Source organism: Myotis daubentonii, chromosome 10 (genome assembly GCF_963259705.1).
Source record: "Myotis daubentonii chromosome 10, mMyoDau2.1, whole genome shotgun sequence".
Taxonomy (NCBI): Eukaryota; Metazoa; Chordata; class Mammalia; order Chiroptera; family Vespertilionidae; genus Myotis; species Myotis daubentonii.
The window spans coordinates 83,311,920-83,326,068 of record NC_081849.1 but is presented as its reverse complement, the minus strand read 5'-3'; the positions used below and the strand labels follow the sequence as shown (position 1 = coordinate 83,326,068).

At 60.5% G+C, this 14,149-nt stretch overlaps 1 protein-coding gene across 3 annotated transcripts in view; it reads left to right on the top strand.

Annotated features, from left to right (window-relative positions):
- The window catches only part of EGFR (epidermal growth factor receptor), a 107,815-nt gene that overhangs the window by 27,703 nt on the left and 65,963 nt on the right, over positions 1-14,149 (top strand). The gene's annotated exons all lie outside the window — the stretch shown is intronic.

Genomic DNA, 14,149 nt, shown 5'->3' with positions numbered 1-14,149 from the left:
CCGCCCGCGGTCGATGGTCTGGGAGGATGTCTGTCACACATACATCACGGCGTGAGTCTCGGCATCTCCGTGGGAAACTCGTTCTCCATATGTGGATTTTTGGACGCGAGACAAATGGCACTTCGCCAAGAGGCTGAAAGAGGTGGACCAGCTATGAGCTCATCTCCTTGGCCCACCAGGCGGCTCATCACTTGATTGACGTATTTTCTGCGGCCCCCAAAGAATGAAGCGTCACAAACACCCAAGTCCCTCAGTGGGTCCGGTTGTTGGAGATGAATGGCCCGATGGCTGATCCTCAGAAGATCATGGGCCCTCTGGGCTGCCATGGGGGGGGGGGGGCGGGGTCTGACTGGCCAGCGTTACACATGCAATCTCGGCTCCAGGGGAATTTAGGGACCTGGAGGAGGAACTGAGTGACCCCATTAACCGGGAGAGGAGACACACTGGGGGCCCCTTGGAAAGTCAAAAATCCAGACTTCAGAGCAAGGGACCCCGGAGCCTAGAAGCGAGGGGCGCTGTGCCGGGGAAGGGAGAGAGGGCCGCTCCAGAGCCGGGCCTGGGCCCAGCCTCGGCCGCTCCCTGGACGCGGTGGAAAAGGAGACTGTTTCTGAATTAAGATTAGTCTGCACAGACACGGCCCCTGCGTGTGATCCCTGCGTGAGAGGCGTAGGAGTAAGAGTCGGAGTGAGGGGAGGGGAGGAGAGGGAGACAGAAACGTGGAGGCCCCACCCCCCCCCAGGACCCTCCTCTTAACCCTGGAGCTCAGATCAGAGCCCTCCCAGCCCTGGATGTGATTTACAAGTAGCTGTGGGCCGTGTGGCTGGGTCCCTCCTGCCTGTGTGGACGTGTGTTTTCTCCATCGTCGCTGCTCATGAGCGTGGAAACGTGGACGTGGTTTCCAAGTGGAAGCTGGTGCTGGTCCTTCCCAGGATGCCTGTGCCGCTTGGAGGCGTCTGATGGGCAGGCCAGCGGCCCGTGGCCCTGTGGCTCACGTCCTGTCTCACCACGGAGGGGCTGGGGGGGTGGGCGGTAGGGGGGTTCTGCATCCCAGTCGCCTTCTTTCCTTGCCAATATCCGACCACCTGGGAATACCTGACTGGCCGCATCTTGGAAAAACTACTTAAAACGGGGTGCTCTGCTCTGGACTCGAAACTGCTTTCCACCCAACGTGTGCGGAGCCCGCGCTGCTCAGACGAGAGGACTCGCCCCGACCTGGGTGCTTGCTCCGTGCCAGCCTCGGGCTCCTCCCCGTCCCCTCCTTCCAGTGCTCACATGAGCCTGGGAGAGCGACACCCCGAGTCCTCCTCACTGTGGGGAGACGGAGGCCAGAGAGGCTCAGCGATGTGTCCAAACTCCCCGGGCCCAGCCCATGCCTGTGCTGCCCGCGCCGTCTGCTCCACAGCCCCCACCACGTCCCCACCCTCCTCCGTCCGATCTGATGGGAAGAGCAGATGGGGGTCCAGTTTCCAACAATGAGATGAATGAAGGACTCGATGCCGGGAAATCGGCCTCCCACCTCCCGCATCTCCATCCCTTTCTGCCTTCTGGCCGCGTGCCTCTCCCCCTCATTTCCTCCTCGGTCTTGCTGAACCTCTTCTTCCCTGGTGAAGTCATCAAGGCCCCGGCTTTTATTTCACTCTGGTCCTCCACTTATCCGGAACCCCATGCGCCGTGGCCGTCGGAACATTCCGGAATCCTCAGGGCCGCGGGAGGATTGCGGAGGAGCTGAGTGTGTGTGTGTCTAAGATGAGAAGCCCAGGTGTGGGGGAGGAAAGAGGAGGAATAAAACACCGATTTTTTTTTTTTTTTTTACAGATATCTCCTATTTTCCCTCTTTCCCCCTCCTCCCAGCCCCCACCCTGTCGCCCGTGGCCATGGCTGTGCCTGGAAGTGTTTACCTTCTTTGGTTTCTCTCTTCCCGTCCTCCCAACTGTGTGTCCACCACCCAGGTCAAGTCTCCTCCCCTCACCGTTCATCCCCCTTTACCTGCCCACCCGCCCCCTCTGGTAGCCACCGTGGTGCTGTCGGCGCCCAGGAGTTTTTGTTATTGTTTTGCTTAGTCCTTTCACTTTCTTCAACCAGCTCCCAGCGCCCTCCCCCCTGACAGCCGTCAGTCTGCTCGCTGTGTCTGTGAGTCTGTTTCTATTCTGTTAGTTTATCTTGTTCATTAGATTCCACCTATAAGTGAGATCACGTGGGACTTGTCTTTCTCTGAGCGGCTTACTGCGCTGAGCGTAAATCCCTCCAGGCCCCTCCGTGCTGTCACGAAGGGTTAGCGTTCCTGCCTTTCTCCCCCTGAGTAGCGTTCCCTGGTGTGAACATCCCACAGCCTTTTGTCCACTCGTCTCCGATGGGCACTTGGGCAGCGTCCAGACCTCAGCTCTTGTAAACAACGCTGCAGTGGACACAGGGCGCATCGATTCTTTCGAATCAGCGTTTCAGGTTTCGTTGGCTATATTCCCAGAAGTGAGGTCACTGGGTCAGATGGCAGTTCCATTTTTCGTTTTTTGGAGGAAACTCCGCACTGTTCTCCACAGCGGCTGCCCCAGCTGCATTCCCACCAGCAGCGCGCGAGGCTCCCATTTCTCCGCATCCTCCCAGCACGTGTTTGTTGACTGGTTGACGGCAGCCGTTCTGACGGGTGTGAGGTGGTACCGCGTCGTGGTTTTCACGTGCATCTCTCTGATGACTGGTCTGTCGGCTCCTGCATGTCCTCAGTGGGGAAGTCAGTTCAGGCTCCGGTTCCCCTGCCTCCGGGGCACCCCCCTTCCTTATTCCCGGGAGACAGCGATACCATCGACCTGCTCTCCTGCCGCTGGGCGTTCAGAAGAATCACCAGCTCGCCGGCTTCATGCGCAGGGGGGCCCTTTCCTGAGTAACCGCCGTAGCCAGAGCAGGAAAAGGACCAAAGTGTCCGTCTTCTTATCAAATTTCCATGTGGAGTTCTGGGATTTAAATGCACGCGCGTGCACACACACACACACACACACACACACGCAGAAATACACGGACAGAAAACCCGCTGCGGGGCTGTGTGGGCACGGGACCTGCCGTCGCCAGCCCAGTGGTCCCCGTGGCGGAGAGGACGGCGGCCATGCAGACGGCGGCGGCAGATGACCCAGTTAGCCCAGCGGTGTCCTGACTCCCAGCTGGCGCCGGGTCCAGAAGCGCGCGCACGCGTGTGCAGGAGGGAAGCGCACACACCACCGTGTGTCTCCTCGCGCTGTCCGGTCCCTGGATAGGCCTCGTGATGGGCTGGTCCAGGCCTCCCCGTGCCCCTCGCCCGTTCGCAGGAAGAAAAGGAAGACACGAACGAAGAGTCTTCCTGAACCCCAGCTTTATAGCCGTGCTTTGTGCCACGGCAGCCTGGCCGTGCCCATGCCGCCGCCTTCCATCGCGGGGGGCAGGCGAGGGCTGCCGGAGCCCCCCAGCAGGAGGCAGCGTGGGGCCCGGCCCCGAGCCCAGGGCCGCCTCCCGTCCCTCGGGGGGTCTGGGCCTCGGCTTTGGGGGCTCGGGACGAGAGGAGCTCCCTGCCCCTCAGCCCTGCGGCCGGCTGACACTGCAGGCCGCCCCCCGCACTGCTAGGAAGGAAGCAGGAAGGAATTCGGAGCATCTGTGTTATGCTCAAAAGCAGGAAGAATTCCATTCATTCACGCGATGCTGGAGAACTCAGATACGATCACAGGCCTATTTCCGGAACGGGCCTCGTCCGTTCTTGTGCGAAGGCTCCCGGGCCGGGAGGAAGCAGCAGCCGCTCGGAGTCTGGGCTCCCACGGGCCTTCCCTTACGCATCATCGTGTTTTATCTTCTTTTTAAAAAAAAAAAAAATTCAAAATCATTAAAAAATAAATGAAAAGTTTTCTCAGATTTTTTTTACAAAGAGTTGACAACAGATAGCCTGAGTCTTTGAAGACACGGGGCCGAGAGAGGCCATCGAGGGATAGAGGATGATGGAAGATAAGTCCATAAATATAAAAAACGCCGTAGACGAGGGCCAGGCTGTTGGCGCCCAGCCGTCCTGTGTGCACTGGCGGCGTCATGGGAATCCGCAGGCTTCGTTCCATCTCATCGGCTCTCTAGAGCAGTGGTTCTCAACCTTCTGGCCCTTTAAATACAGGTCCTCATGTTGTGACCCAACCGTACAGTTATTTTCGTGGCTACTTCATCACTGTCACGTTGCTACTGTGATGAATCGTCACGTAAATATCTGATCTGCAGGATGGTCTTAGGCGACCCCTGGGGAAGGGTCGTTCGACCGCCAAAGGGGTCGCGACCCACAGGTTGAGAACCGCTGCTTCAGAGCGAGAACATTCTTTCTAAGCAGGTTTACCAACATGCGTGTGTGTGTGCGTGTGCACGTGTGCGTAGCTCGCAAGGACTCTGCGTAGAGATAGTTCCGCTAAAATACTAACAAGTTTGGAATCTTCCTTTCACATCGGTGCAGAACCACACGACTCTCTCTCCCAATTATACGTGAAGGAGAGAAAAACACCCACAACGTTTATGACAGAAATACGCGCGGTCCATTTAGGTCTCATCTACGAAGGCGCTGCGGGGTGTGGTGTATCCCTTTAAAGCCGACGGACACGGCTCTGCGGGCCGGCCCGGGAAATGCAGTCACTTAGCAGGATCCACAGGGCAGAGCAGCTCTCAGCACCTTCCCGTCTCGCGGGGGATTAGAGGGCCCGGGGAAGACGGCGGAGGCCACCCCCACAGACTCGTGCCGTCGGCCTGGCCTGTGGGGTTCCCAGCAGGGTCACCCCCAGAGGCACACGCGTTACCAACCCCCACCTGGACAGCGTAGGCAGCTCGCGTTCTGCAGGTGGCCTGCGGGAGGCTGGAGCGTGTACTTGATCAGAAAGTCCCCGTACTGACGTCACGTCCGCTCACAGCCGTCCTGAGCTGTTTGCAGCCGTCCCTGCACGTGTCAGAGCTGCTCTTAGCACAGCAACCGGGGACCGACTTCCTCCTCGAGGGGCATCGCAGGCCTGGGCCCAGGGGACTGAGTCTGGTGGGCTTTACAGCTTCATCCGTGGCCTGTGTCCCCGTGGGAAAAGCACGTCGGTAGGAGTCGGGCGAACGAGGTACAAATCACAGCTCTCCCGCGGCCAGCCCAGGGGCGGTGGTAGTTTCCTGGCCCATCTGTGCCCGCACTTTCCTGTGGGGATCACGGAGCTGGTGACAGCATTCCTGCCCAGGGCCGGGTGGGGAGGGGAGCTGTGAGCTGGGTGGGGAGTGGAGCCCAGGGCTGGGTGGGAGGGGAGCTGTGAGCTGGGTGGGGAGTGGAGCCCAGGGCTGGGTAGGGAGGGGAGCTGTGGGTGGCACAGGGCCTTGGGCTGCTGCCGCGGGGGATCGGGCGCTGTTTCTCCGTTTCAGGGAGGACCCTTCCCTGCGAAGGCCCTGCTGCCTGAGGACCGGTTCGCGTCAGCTCACGTATCGGTTTCAGGAACGGTTCTCCAGGTGCCTCCAGAGTGCCTGCCGCACCCCCATCCATCGATCGCTCAGTCCTGTTTGGAGAAACACTGGCAGATGCTTTTAGTTAGTTTTAAAGATATTTTTATTGATTTCAAAGGGGAAGGGGGAGAGAGAGAGGGAAACATCCATGGTGAGAGAGAATCATGGATCGGCTGCTCCCTGCACGCCCCACACTGGGGATGGAGCCTGCAACCCGGGCCTGTGCCCTGACCGGGAGTTGAACTCTGTGACCTCCTGGTTCCTCGGTCAACGCTCAGCCACTGAGCTACGGGCCAGGCTGAGCTCAGTTTGAATTTGCATCATGGCATCGTCTCTGAGCTGCTGTGAGGAGCACATCTGCCTGCTTTGTCCACCTAATTGTTTTAAACCTTTTCTCGCCTGTCCTCGCGGCAGGAATTATATTCCCGAGGACGACTTTGTTACTGAAGAACATCTGGCGTGCGGGAACACACGCTTTCCTGCTGTGAACCGCTGCTCCCAGCTGACCTGTCCCCGAAGCCAGAGACACGGTCACCGTGATCTGTAAGCTGACAAGGTGGCAGTCACGGTGGTTTTACGGTAGCTGAGGAGCGATGGCTCATCGCCTTCTGATGACAGAGCTTTCTTTAGAAGGGCGTTTCAGCAACACGTTCTCATCGGAGTTTGAACCTTGAGACTGTGAAGTGTTTTCGAAATCTATTTTCGGCATCTTTGGTGAAGGTTCTGGCCCAGAGAGCCCCAGAATGGGAAATCAGCAGGATAACTACGTAAAGACAGCATCTCGCCCTCACCGTGTGATCCCACTGGTTGGGCACCGGGAGGTCGCGGTTCGATTCCTGGTCAGGGCACATGCCTGGGCTGCAGGCTTGATCCCCAGTAGGGGGCAAGCAGGGAGCAGCTGTTCTCTCTATCCCTTCCTCTCTCTCTCTCAAAATCAATTTAAAAATTTTTTTAAATAAGAAAACATCTCACAATATCATAAAATCATTTATTCACCTTCTTAAAGCCTGTATTTTAGCTTATACACAACAAAAATGTATTTCTCATCGTGCTGGAGCTCGGACTCCAGGTGGCAGTGCCCGCATGGTGGGGAAGGTGGCGCCCTCAGATGTGGAAAGGTGTCATTTCTCAAAGCGCTTAAAGAGCCCGTGTGAGTACAGAGGAGGTGGGGCAGGTAGGGAGCTGGGACCATCACCTGGATCAGGGCAGGTGGTGAGGGTCGAGTCTTCTTTCTTCTGAGGGAGGGCAGGCTGGTGCGGTAGCGATGGAGCTAAGAGAAACAGGGCATTGAACAGTTTCTCCGGCCGCGGCCACCTCTCTGCCAGGCTGGGTCCCTGGCCTTGGCGCCTCTTCCTTTCTTGGGGGGGCGAGGCCCCGCTCCCTCACCCACAACCCCGTCCCCTGGGCTCCGCTCTTCATGTGGGGGTCGTGTTATCCACTGCGTCGCAGACACGAAGACAGAGGTGTTTGTCTTGGGGCTTTTAGGAGAGAAATGGTTCTTGTGGAATTTCAGAGCCACTCACCGAACCGTGCACTGAGCAACGCCAGGCGCACACACATGCACACACGCACACACACATGCACACACACACACATGCACACACACGCAAACAACGAAAACCCCGCCGTATTTCAGAATGCATTCTTCCGTCTGAGGTTTTCCCCAGGTGTGGTCCCAGCTGACACACAGCTGTGTCCCTCCGCATCTTGGAACAGGTCTTCTTGAACTTGATAGCAGGGGGCTGGCTACCTGAGGCTCCGGGTCCTGAGCCGTGGCCGCCTCGGGGCTGAGGGCGGAGCGGAGGGGAGGACGTGCGCGGGCTGTCAGCGGCCACAGCTGCCTTCCCTGGCAAGCTCCAGGCCACACGATGTACTCAGCCTTGGAGCTCTTTCTCCCTTTCAGTGCGTTTGTCAATAGGATTGTGCAGAACGCCATGCAAATCGCCTCTCCACATCAGAATCTGCTGAGCTAAAGAGGCCGTTAAATTCGATGGGCTGGCCTTCAGCGGGGGCAGGGGCATCGTCGAAGCGCTGAGCAGACCTTTAAACAGGAGACAAGCAAGCCCATTGCTTGATCCTTTCCATTCGACGGGGCACGGCCGCGCCCGTGTGCCGGTTCACTGTCCGGCTCGCACTTGGGCACTGGTAGTGGGTGATCGAGGGGACACTCGGTGTTCAAACGTCTCCTGCCAGACCCTGCCCTGCTCACCGTGACGATCCGCGGCACCGTTCCGTCCGCCAAAGTCATTCAAGCCCAAACGAAAGGTGTGCTGATTCGTTTCTCGGGGGCTGCCTGGCTGAAACTCTAACTGAAGGATAGTTCTCATCACTGGGTGGATCAGCGGACGTGGGGACCACTGTTCAATACCCTTCAACCCCGGAAAGACTTGGGAGTTTCTGTAGCCGAAGGGGCAGCAGCCGGGACAGTTTCCTCACCGAGGCACGGGCATCCCAGGGAACATGGGGCGTGTTGGGGCGAACCTGGTACCCACACTGCCCAGGAGGCGCGTGGCAACCTGAGGTCCTGTTCCCAGGGGTTCACACGGTAACTAACGAGCCACATGACTTGCTGTCTCATCGCTGCACTTTCTGTCTCGGTCTGGTCATTCGCGCAGAAAGTAAGGGCTTGTCCTCCGTGTGGTTTTCCCTGACCGTGAAGATGCCCCTGTTCACGCCTGCGCCGTTTCACCGGCCGGTCACTCTCTCTCTAGGCTCCATCCTCCCTGAGATTATGATGCAATTAAATGACAGGGATGCTGACCTCCACCGGGAGCTGACCCGGCGACCCCAGCGAGCGCGTGTGTGGCGCCGAAGGCCGGCCGGAGCAGGGCCTGGGGTCCCTTGGGAATGATGGGGACCCGGAGGCCACGGGCACCCTCGGGTGTGAGAGATGGCCGCGCCCATAAAGAGGAAACCTCGCAGGAGCACTTCCCGGGTGCACAGCGAGTGCAGCGGCTCTCGGGCCTGGAAGTGGGGAGCGGGGCGCCTGCAGGAACCCAGTCAACCGAGCTGGGGACCGTGCCGGGGTGGGAGACGGGGACCCGGCATCCAGGCAGGGCAGGGAAGAGTGCGGTGGAGGGGCCCCAGGCGGGCCTTGAACCCGAGGACAGACCGGTGGGTAGAGAGCAGCCCCCGCCCGCCAGGGGTCTCACCAGAGCCGACGCCCCGCGGCCCTGGCCAGCGCCAGCCTCCCGCACTGGAGAGGGCCGTCCGCGTTCTGGGCCTTCGTCACCCCTGGGCTCGCAAATATTTACTCCTGGCAGCTTATCTCTGTGGCCCTTCCGGTGACATGGCCTTTGGCCGAGCACAGCCTGCAATTAAGACGTTTATCACGTCTGTCTTTTCTTTCCGTGTCTTGTCCACGAACTCGTACCGGCGTCGGAATCCTGCAGCTTTTCCTGTTCTCTCCTGAAAGTTCAGTGGTTCTGTGTCTCAGACTCCAGGCTGTGGCCCGTCCTGAGTGAATGTGTGTCTGATGGGCGAGGGGGAGCTGACGGTGTTTGGGCTGTTGTTCTGTCTCTGATGTGGTCGCTCGGCTCCTGGGTGGACGGGGTCCGCCGGCTTGAAGACGGCCTAGGTCAGTGATGGTGAACCTATGACACGCGTGTCAGAGGTGACACGCGAACTCATTTCTTTGGTTGATTTTTCTTTGTTAAATGGCATTTAAATAGATAAAATAAATATCAAAAATATGTCTTTGTTTTACTATGGTGGCACATATCAAAAAATTTCTATATGTGACACGGCACCAGAGTTAAGTTAGGGTTTTTCAAAATGCTGGCACGCCGAGCTCTGAAGGTTCGCCATCACTGAGCTAGGTTGCTACGATAACCGGGAGCTCATTTCTTTTCCTTCCGTTTTCCAAGCAAGTCGGTCACTGAGCCTGGACGTGGTGCCCTGTTGATCTATGGCCTGAGGGCGACCCAGTGACCTCGATCATTTATCTGTTTATCTGTCGGGAGGTGGGGGGGACGTGAAGCTACCGGCCCCATTTCCAGCCACTGCTTGCTCAGATAAGCGCCCGGAGAAGGCGCGCGGGGATGACGGGAGCTCAGTCGTGTGTGTCCCGCGGGTTTGCAGTAAACTGATCGGAGCAGGAAGCACTGCGAAACCTGCTTCTGGCAGGGCCCCCTGCAGAGAGGGAGAGGGGATGAATGATTAACCAGGGTTATGGCCGGACTCTCCGCCGCCCAGGGAGCAGCCTGTTGACCCACGCAGTGCGGGCGCGGGGCACGCCCCCGGGTGCTCAGCTCTGCGGACGGTCTCCTTCCTCGTCGCGCAGAGGCCGTGGGGACGCCGTGCTGAGGGGGACGCACACCTGGTCCCAGTCATGCCTGCTGCCGCTCGGAGCGGCCCTGTGTCCACCGCGGCCCGCCTTCTCCCGGGCGTGGCTTGCAGACCCGACAAAGGCCAGGTCCTCAGGGAGCTGTGGTCTGGGAGAAACTGAGGCGCTGTCCTGAGCGCGCCTGCCCTCGGCCACCTACTGTCCTGCAGAGGGGGCAGCCTCTGGCCGCTGGGCGCCTGGGGTCCCCGGGGTGAAGGGGAGCTCCCTGGGCAAGCAGGCGGGGACCCGGTCGCCCCTGGCCTGGAGCAGGAGCGGCTGTGCGCACAGTTCTCCGGCTTGTCGGAAGGCGAGCAGCTGAGGAGGTCACTCCTAACTCTCACAGACCCCATCCCTACACACCTTGTCTTTTTAAATGGAATTTGTTGGCGGGACACGAGCTAATAAAAGGAGGGAGGTTTCAGGTGCACAGGCCTGTGGTGCCTCATCTGCATATTGTGCTGTGTGTTCCCCACTCACGTCTCCTTCCGCCACCATTCACCCCCGTGATCCTCTTCCCCCTCCCACCCCCCCTCTGGTCACACCTGCTCCTGTCTGTGCCATGACTCTTCTTTCTCAGTCCCTCCACCTTCCCCCATCTCCCAGCCCCTCCCCTCTGACAGCTGTCCGTCTGTTGTCTGTATCTGAGAAGTCTGTATTTATTGTGTTTGTTTTAAAACCAATGATGACAGGTTGTCAGATTCACACACACAGACGCAGCCTGTGGTTGCTCGGCAGAGCGACACTGTCCCGCGGTCTCTGAGGACAGAGGCTGGGAAGACACTGGAGGGGGAGGGCGGGGGGGGGGGAGAGGGCGGGAGAGGGAGCTGCAGGCCCCGAGCCCTGGTTTCCTGGCCGCATCCAGGACCTGGCCGACCACCGCCGAGCTCCCCTGGAGAGGAGCTGTGGGAGCCCTTCTCTCTCTCAGGCTCCTCTCTCCGCCCTTCCTTGTGCTGCGTTCGCTCTGCCCTCACTGCCCGGCTCTGCTGCTCGGTCACCGGTCCAGCTCCCAGGCCACCGGCTGCTGCTCCGCTGGGGACGGCGGGGATCGAGCAGCCGGCAGCCCCGGCGGGAGACAGACGCGTGGGGCGTGGGTTGGATGACCCACAAGAGACCAGACATTTTCCTCTTCCTCTTGTTCCGCCTCCTGAGCCGTGAATTGATGTCCGTCCCATCCTGCTCTGCCCACGTCCACGCGCTGCATTCTTTGCCCCGACGCTCTCCTCCCATGTCTCCCCCCACCCCGGCAGGAAACGAGCAGCGAGCTGTGGGCCATTCAGGAAGTCGTCCAGGCCGTAATGGCCCGTTATCTGCGGCCAGCGTTTACTTAGCTCCCCGCGCCCACTGCCCACTTGAAGCGGAGACTGGCCCGGAGCCCGGCCACTCCCCGCCAGCTCTGTCCACAGAGCTACCCTGCTGCCCGCAGGCCTCCGTGCCCGCACCTCGTGCTCCTTCCAGGAAGGTTCTCGGTGGCATTTGAAAAGGTTGTGCTGTGGCCCTGGCTGGTGTTGCTCAGTGGATAGCACGTCTGCCTGCAGACTGACGGGTCCCGGGTTCGATTCCTGTCAAGGGCACATGCCTGGGTTGTGGGCTCAATCCCCAGTAGGGGGCGTGCAGGAGGCAGCCGATCTATGATTCTCTCTCATCATTGATGTTTCTCTCTCTCTCTCCCCTGCTCCCTTTCTCTCTGAAATCAATAAAAATATTTTATATTTTTTTAAAAAGAGAGAAAAATGCCCGGCTCTGGCTCCTGCGGCGCTGCTCCTGCCTCCCTCCCTCCTGCCTTTCCCTCGTCACTTGCCCGTCCACCATTCCTCTCTGTCTCCCTGTATTTGTTTATTGATTTGTTTGTTTGTTTGTTGGGCTGGGCTTTGCTGACACGATACAAATGGTGCCACTGTGAGACATCGAAGGGACGGACGCTGAGAGTGAGGGGAAGCAAGGGCCACGCCTCCAGCCCCCACGCGTCGCGTCCCACCGAGACGGGCAGGGGTGGGAGAGAAGCTTCCAGAACTGCTCCTGCGTTTGACGTGCAAATGCAGGTACAAGTAGAAATAGGTCGTGAGGTTTCGCTTCTGTTTTTATACAAAGGCGTGCGTGTCAGGCCCCGTGTCCTGCCGCTTTATCTTTAACCTTCATTTCACCTGCGAGCTTTCCGGGGCCGTGAGTGCAGAGCAGCCTGTGGGTGTGGCTGTGCCGGGCACAGGGCCTGCCGCTGCCGTGGGCATGGGGCCTGTGGGGGCTTGGTAGCCGTCCACGCGCAGCCGGCCTGTGTGCAGGCGCCTCTGCGGGACTCGCTGCCCAGGCCAGGGCGTTGTCTGCTCGGTGTGGTTTGGGTTTGGCATCTGTGAGGTTGCCTGGTGCAGGGCCGGCCGGAGGCACCTGTGTCTGCTCCGAGCACCGAGGCCCAGGCCTCTCTCCGCTGGCAGCGCTGTGTCTGCCTCCGGTGGAGTCCAGCCCGAGGCAGTGGCGGCGGGCGGCTTCGCCCCGTCAGGTCCCGGGAGGAAGCGGGTCTCTGAGCGAGGAAGCAGGAGCTGAGCTGGCTCCAGGGCCGATGATGGCAAAACCATCCGGGACGGACGTGCGCCCACAACTCCCAGCCCGGCCGTGTGGGGCGTGTGGGGCACGGAAGGGGGACTTCCTGTCCAGAGCTGTCCCTGGGCCCTGGACGGCGTGTTTTCCCCACTGCAGGGGACCGCATGCCCCCCAGACGCCGGCATCTGCTGATCACATTGATCCGTTTGGAAGAAATTCGTCTTAGAGGCGAGTTTCCATTGAGCGGGAGGAGAGAATGACCGGGCCCAGCCTCCCGCCCTTGTCCTCAGGGGAGAGGCTCCCGGCCATGGTGAGGCCTCCGGGCTGCGGGTCCGCCCAGCACAGTGGGCCTCGGAGGTGGGCGCCCTCCTACGGCCCCGGCGATTGTCCGAGGACAGGCTGGCCTGCCCGGCGGAGGCCCAGGCACACAGGGTGCGAGGGTGGAGCTTTGGGCCGTCGATGGACCGTGCTGGGAGCATCCTGAGGTTGGCGGCCGATACCTGCTCACAGTTTCCCGCCAAGAACCCGGAGGAGCTCGGGGGGAGGCGTTGATCCCGCGTGTCCTCGCAGCTCCCCTCCCCGCTCGCACCCGCTGACGGTGCCCGGTCTCAGGGTGTGGGAAGCCGGGGCAGGAGACGGGAACGCAGCGAGCGCCACGTGTCCTGTGCCGCAGGCTCTGGACAGCCCGGCCCCTGCACAGGAAGCTGGTGTCTTTGAAGCATTAGAACGGCCTCGGCCGAGTTAGCATGTTGGACCGTGAACACCATGACTTGCGGTCACACCAATCCACAGACTCCCACTTTAGGGAGCACTTTGTACCGGGAGCCCTGGCAGCTGGTCAGACCCCGCAGGACCCCCTGCTGCCCGGCCCCCTGCTGAGGGGTGCCCGGTTGTGGCCTCCCCGGGCTGGTAGGGGGCAGGCCCCCTCCTGCCTGAGGGGTGCCCGGCTGCGGCCTCCCCGGGCTGGGGGCCGGGAGGAGGGGCAGGCATCCTCTGCTGCCAGTGCTGGGCCCTGTCCCCAGGTCCGACCCGTGAGAAAGTGGGTGTGGATTTCACAGCCGCTCTCAAGGCTTCTGCCAACTTCTGTGAACAGATGTGGAATAAAAAAAAAAACAACAAATAAAAAAGACAGAGGCCTCCGTTCTCCCTCACTGTGGTCGCTGGGGCGTTTCTGGGGGAGGGTGGACGGTGCTGTTTGCTCTCGGAGCCGGAGCGGGTGCGTGGACGGTGCCGCCTTGTTCAGCGGTCACGGCAGGCGGCGCCCATCGGCGATGTCTGCCTTTTCCTTGTTGTTTCTAAGACCCGGCTGGGAGCCCGTGCCGTCGCCAGGTGTGTGGGAAACAGGTCGGCGTCCATGGTGGGCTTGGGGCCCAGCGCATGGCCGGTGGCATCTCCGGGGCCCCCAGAGCGGCCTCTGCTCCCGGGACGCCTGGCCGTGCCGTGGAGCTTTCTGGAAGATGGCCGAGCCTTCCCTCCGCCCGGCCGGCCGGCTCGGAGTGCTTTCAGGATGCCGAGAGCTCCTCAGGACAGCGCTCCCTGGGGCACCACGTCCAGCTGTGGCCTCACACAGCCCCCTCTGCGGCCAGATGTTCCGTGTAAACAGCTGTGTGAGCCGCATCTCGCAAACGGCGCCCTGGCCAGGTCCCCCGGGTGCGGGCGAGGCCGGAGGCGGGCGGTGGGCCCTCCAGAGGGGACCGTGTGCGGGAATCCCCCCTCGCTGGCTGTTTCCCTGTCTCCTGCCCAGCGACCGCTCACGGCCGGGGCGGCGTGAGGCTTTCACCCTTGCGCGTGGGCACCTCCTCGTCCCCCTCACCGGACACACGGCTGAAGCCGGCGGCC